Source organism: Coptis chinensis, chromosome 4, assembly GCF_015680905.1.
Source record: "Coptis chinensis isolate HL-2020 chromosome 4, ASM1568090v1, whole genome shotgun sequence".
Classification (NCBI taxonomy): domain Eukaryota; kingdom Viridiplantae; phylum Streptophyta; class Magnoliopsida; order Ranunculales; family Ranunculaceae; genus Coptis; species Coptis chinensis.
In genome coordinates, this window is record NC_141459.1 from 16,105,348 (window position 1) to 16,111,599 (window position 6,252).

Consider the following 6,252-nt stretch of genomic DNA (forward strand, 5'->3'; position numbering starts at 1 on the left):
CTAAACATTTTAGGGGAATGACATTTTTCTTCTGTGAATGATGCCACTTGCAGCGTCTTCCTTGCTTTAGCCACGGGACGTATGTGCCATGACCTTCCCAGAACTTTGATGTCTAGTTTAGCTCGAGCCCATAGCATGAGGCATAAGTACCTTCTTATGCCTGTTCTAATTTCCCGTATTATGCTATGTTTCTTTCCTATTTTTTGTGCCCGTTTCACGGATTGGGTTGGGGTCGACATTGTGAGACCCACCAATTATATTATCAGATCTTTCCGTGCAATGACTTGGCAAGGGTGGAGGATACAACCTCATCAGGTTGCACCTTACACCCCATCCGACCAAGTGGCGCTTAATAGGTTAGCAATCATAGATGATAAATGGCGTGAAGCATGGCAAATTATCATGGCATGGCAGGACGCGAAGGAACCTCACTTCTTGATAGAAGAGGAGGATGGCGAATAAAACGGGAGTGGAGGTAAGTTTTTAGTTTCAGTTAGTGTCTGTTTATGTCCCAAGCAATTTAATTCTGTTAACCCCATAATGGGTGGAACTCTTATAGAGTTGCGTCAGTTTACTTTTCTATATTAGTATATTCTAACCTTGTTTTGCAGATGTTCCAGAATTTCACGCATTTCCATGGTATTTTTCTACCCTCTTTATTTAAATGCTTTGAGGACAAAGCATTCTTCTTGTTTGGGGGGGGGGGGCATAGAAATACGTGTAATTAAGGCATCTGTTAGGATATAGATATGTATAATATGCATTTGTTTTCAAGTTAAAAATTTCAAAAATATAAATAAATAAGTTTATGCTATACACTTAGGAATATTGGTATTGTTTTCTTTCTCTATGCTCTTAACAATCTAGAAGTCTCACGTAGCTTTTGCATCAGAATAATTGTTAGAAACTTAGGTTAATATGTAGGTAATAATCTTTGCATCTATCTATAAATATATTACATGAGTATCTATGATTGTTAGTAGTAAGTTTATGAAATCTAGGCTAGAGTACTTATTCTACAAATCCTGTGAGAATATAGCCTAAAGCCTTATATGAGCGAAATATTTGAGAAATGACACAAGGGAGAAGTAAAATCCGGATAGAGAAATCACACGTCCACTTGCTTGATCACTATGCCATATCCTAAGCGAGAATTTAGGCCCTCTTTGGATCGATATAGCCAAAAATTCAAACCTATGAATTATTTTCCGCTAGTAAGCCCCTCGAGCCTTTCTTTAGCCTTCCATAAACCACAATTCCTTTACCCTGTTACAAAAAAACAAAACAAAATAAAAAATTCAACTTACCCAATCTAGAATAAGTCCGAGAATAGAACGAGTGAAGAAAAGAAGAAGAGAAAACACTGTGGTAAACAAAAATTAGTTAGTTGCTTCAAAAAGAAAAGAAGCTTCCATTCAAAAAAAAATAATAAAAAAAGAAAAAAAATATATAGAAATAAATAAAAACTCCAAAAATAGAATAAAAGGGAGTCAAAAAGCCAAAGAAAAGAAAAAGAAAAATATGGCTAAGGATGGAAACAAAGTATAGAAGCAAAAGAAAATAACAAGGTTTTCTAAGTTACATAATATGAAGACTCTATTATCTCGGACTTGTCCTTTTGAATATCCATTTCCTTCCTTCTTAAACCATCTCTTAATCCCATGAACACCTAATAAAGACCTCTAGCTCAATTAGGAATAGGTTAGTGTGATAGTAAGTGGCAGATGTGTTTGATCGACTCTCGGCTTCCTTGTGTGTCATTGAGATTGTAAGGTAAAGTGTGCCCACCGCACACTGGAGTAGCTTAACTTGAGCGGAAAAATCGAGTGATTTTTGTCTTGACTTTTATGTGAGGACCTACTTAAGGGCGCTATTCGAAGTTTCAGAAGCGGACCTGCTAAGCATTTCATAGCATTACTCATTGTATATATGTTATTAAGTAGATGATTGATTATTATGCATATATTAGCTTAGGTTTCGACATGACTATTCTCAGATTCAATTGCTAGTGAGATGTATAGATAGTTGAGACATGAATGAGGAAACAATAGTTTTATTTCTTAGTCGTTGTAGTATAGATGAAGTTTGTGAGTACCTTCATTTGGAAAACTCTCACGAGGCTATAACTTCGTCCACTAGGGAATTCCTAGTGGTTTAAGGCCTTGTTGCATATGGTCAATGCAATGACCTCAAATAAAAATGAGAGTAGATAGAACTCCATTTTTGGTCACTTATTCTAATTTCTCATCTTTGCTTGAGGACAAGCAAAATGCTGTTTGGGGGTGGTTTGATAAGAGCCCAAAACTGTAGTTTTAACCCCTTAACAATCATACTTTTAGACCAATTATGTGAGTAATAATTAAGAGTTAATACTGATTACGTGTTTTTATGCATTTTAGGCTTCAAAGTCTATTATGTGCAGAAATGTGCCACTTTAGCGAGATAAAGGAGCAAAGGTCGGTTGCTAAGGAGTTCTGTGAATAAAGGCCAAGATTCAAGGAGACAAAGCCTTTGTAAAGCCCGGTCAAAAGCTGAAAAGTCAACACGGGCAGAAAGAGTGCACAAGTCAGCAGAACTTCCGAAGGCCGTATCTTTGGACTCAGATCTCGGAATTGGGAGTAGCTTATGTCAAAACGACCGGCTCGAAAAGAGCTTTCCAATGGTCCAAGCCTTGGCCCAATCAGAGGAGCAGAAGTGGACGAAACATCTGTCGAAGCCAACTGCAGCTGAAGAGCCCATTTTGGACTAAAGAAATTGGGTTTTGGGCCCGATTTTCCGGCCCAAAACATGGCTCCAAGCCCATGCACGATTTTTGGATCTGGAAGTATAAAAACAAAAGCTTGACTCTTTGTTAATGGCAGTTAGGTTAGGAAGCTAATGTTAATGGAGTTTAGGGTTAGAATAATTTTTAGATCTAGAATTAAATCTTCATTTTAATTAGTTTTCATTTCCCTTGTTTTAATTTAAAGTATTAAAATATTGTTATTGCTTCATTAGATAAATAAAGTAGTTTATTATTGATCAAATTCGATTTTGTCATTTATCTATTGCTTAGATCTAATTTCATTTCTTGGTTGTTAGTCATTTCAGAGTTATTGATGTTAGATTTTAATTATTATTTGTTAAATTTCATAAAAGTTAGAATCTTTAGATTTAGTTGTCTTAAATTTATAATTAGTTTTAGTTTAAACACCAAACACATCACTCTCACTGTTCCTTGTGTTTGAATAATTGAATTCTATTTAAGTCTTGAGGGTTTAAGAGTGGAACGAAATCCTTACTCGTTGTATTGCATGAATATGTTTTGAGAGTAAGAAGAATTGATTTAAACGTAAGAACGGTAGGATTACGTATTAGTGTTCTTGTAGCATTAATATTAGGATTCTATTGTTTTTACGGTTACCAGTCGTCGAGCTGGACGTAAGAAGACTATTATGCGTGGCTCGGGGAGTTCAAATCCTCCAGAAAATGAGAGTGAACTCGTACCGGAAAATGATTTCAATTTTCCACAGAGATTGAGCATTGTTGATCATCCGACATTGGCTCCCAATCCAGACATGCATGTTTCATGTTTATATAACACTGACGGAGTAAGTATGAGTTTATGAACGTTGTTCAATTGATTTTGATTTAAAATCGTGTTTAAAATTTAACGTATACTAACTGTTTGATTAAATGCCTCAACGTATAGAAAATGAGTTCGATGAGATGGAGATGCGATGCCGAGTATTAAAGACTTCCGAGTCATCTAGTGGAAAGAGGGGAGGAAATGGAGCACGTAAGAGCTCGAATTTTGGGAACACCTTTTGGTCCATTGATATCGCGGTCTGAGCATTGGACCGATCGTCCAATCGATATTTGCATTGGCGAAACGATGGTGGCACACCACACACACTTTTCACCTTCCATGTGGTGAGATTGGTATCACACCACTTGACTTTACAATGCTAACGGGTTTAAGTGTGGGGTGAAGAAGCCTGTTTTGTTTGATTCAAGTATCGAAGATGATTTTGAAAGGTTGAAGACTCTCTACTGCCTTCGTTGTTTGATGTTGAAGGTAGACTTGTTTCAAAGAATATGGATGGCAGATACATTTTGAACCTGTACATCAGAGAAAAATTTATGCACCGATTGAGTATTGAATATTGTTTAGAACATGAAGTTGACGCCCTATATTTGGACCCAAACTCTGCGAAGGAGGATGAGTTTATCAGGATTTTTTTGTTATATTTTTTGGGCCAAGTTGGTTTTACAACAGGAAAATCTGGGGTTCGGGCTGGCTGGTTAGCGTCTTTGGTAGACCTTGATAGCTTGGAAGATTTTGATTGGGGAGGTGCTTTCATGGCACATTTATATACAGGGCTTGATTTGTTTGTACAAACAAATCAAATGGGGAAGCAATGCAACGGAATTACTTGGATACTACAGGTAATTCAATAGGATTTAACTTTTAAGATATAAGCTTTTATTTTGTTAGTTAAATATTATATAATTTAAATTAATTAGATACACTTTCATTTGATTATTTCAGTACTGGTGGTATGAGTATTTGGCTTGCTTAAACCCTATACTGAAAGAGGATTGGGATAAGGACTTATGGCCTCGCCCACAGGGATGGGTTGTTTTTGGTCATGCTAGATTAAAGGAAGAGGTCCATAATGATCTTCAAGCTGCTAGGATCCAAATAGAGACGAAAAGTATGAAATCTATTGTTTGGAGTCCGTGGCAAGGTTCTCAATTTGAGAATATGCATATCTGTCAGCATAGTACTCTAATGTCGTTAAAAAGATTCATATTGCAAGCCCCTGATATACGTGCTTGGTTCCTTGGAGATAGGGTGACTATGCAAACCATTGGATATACGTATATTTTTGCTCCCCCACCCACAGATATGCGTGCCATGGATGTTTCAGAGAATTTGATTGAACGGTATCGCGTTGAGAGTGCGTGGCCGTGTTTTACAGATTATGTTGATGTGAACTCCAGTCTTGATTATGAGACTTATTGGCGAAAGTTTCTAGGGGAAGCCTATCTGCGGGTCCATCAGTATAGAGGTGCAAACATGGATGTCGCAACTAGTCGAGTTTTAGGCGAGACGTCCAATTCCCCTTAAACCCGCAAGTTCCACAAGATCATCTGGAGTATATCATGGTTATACACCCCCACCTAGTGATCCATATGACCCATGGTCATACCGCATTGTTAGTTCTCAGGGAATGGAGACCACATTTCACTTGGAGCGTCCGGTGCTTGTACCTGATCTACAACAGTTTAATGAGGTATATTTATATTTCATTATGTTAATTTAAACACACTATGTATATTTAACTTATATACAATATTGACACAATGCAGGAAACAGATGAAAGGCAAATCAACCAGGGGCTTCGAGCTAGTTTAATTGAGCACACTCAACAGTATTATGGCTATTTAGACGAAGAACGAATGCAAAGTGCAAACGCTGAGCGTAGGATGGCTGAGATGACAAACGAATTGGAAGCCTTGGTAATTTTATTATATGTTTTACATTTTCATTTTTTATATATATATATTCAATTTTATATTTTAATTGCATTGTGTTGATGTTTCAGAGAATTGCTACTGATATCATGCAACAAAACGATTTTAATAAGAGAGCTTAAAACGGAGGGAGTGGCCGAGAGCGGTCGAGGCGGTGCTCCATAGTGTTATATTACACTATTTTGTAATAATTTAGTTATGTCATTGTTTTTGTTGTTGGTTGTTGGTTGTTGTTGTTTTTTAGGGTTTGAACAGGTTTTTGAGAATCTTAACAGGTTTAGGTATATGAATTATGTTGATTAAACAAAGGAGGCTATGTCCAATTTTTTTTATGCATTAAATTAATTATTACATTACGTTAATTACGTTAATTATTACTTAGAATCTATACATGCTTTTTATTATGTAGACAAAGAAATTCTCATGTGAACAATCAAGCCCATGTGAACGTGACTAATAAGCCCATGGGCCTCAATTTATTATTCCTCCAATCAATTTATATCCGTTGGCATTATTCCCAAGGGGGGATCAATTTATATCCGTTGGCATTTATTCCCAACGGATATATTTCTATCCGTTGGGCCTTTGCATATATATTCAAAGTCATTTTCATTCCTCACTTCAGCTTCTCATTTTCATTCTCTAATCTTTCTCAACTTCAACTACCAATATGGGCGAATCAAATATTGTCCACATTTCTACACTTGAGATTTGTTAGTGGTGTAAGGAAGT

At 36.5% G+C, this 6,252-nt stretch overlaps 1 long non-coding RNA gene across 1 annotated transcript; it reads left to right on the forward strand.

Moving 5' to 3' along the window:
* Positions 1-5,124: 5,124 nt before the first annotated feature.
* Positions 5,125-5,642, forward strand: LOC147502172 (uncharacterized). The gene is made up of 3 exons (XR_015220902.1): positions 5,125-5,279; positions 5,356-5,505; positions 5,592-5,642. It is a non-coding gene; the product is annotated as an uncharacterized LOC147502172 (long non-coding RNA).
* The last annotated feature ends 610 nt before the right edge of the window (positions 5,643-6,252 follow it).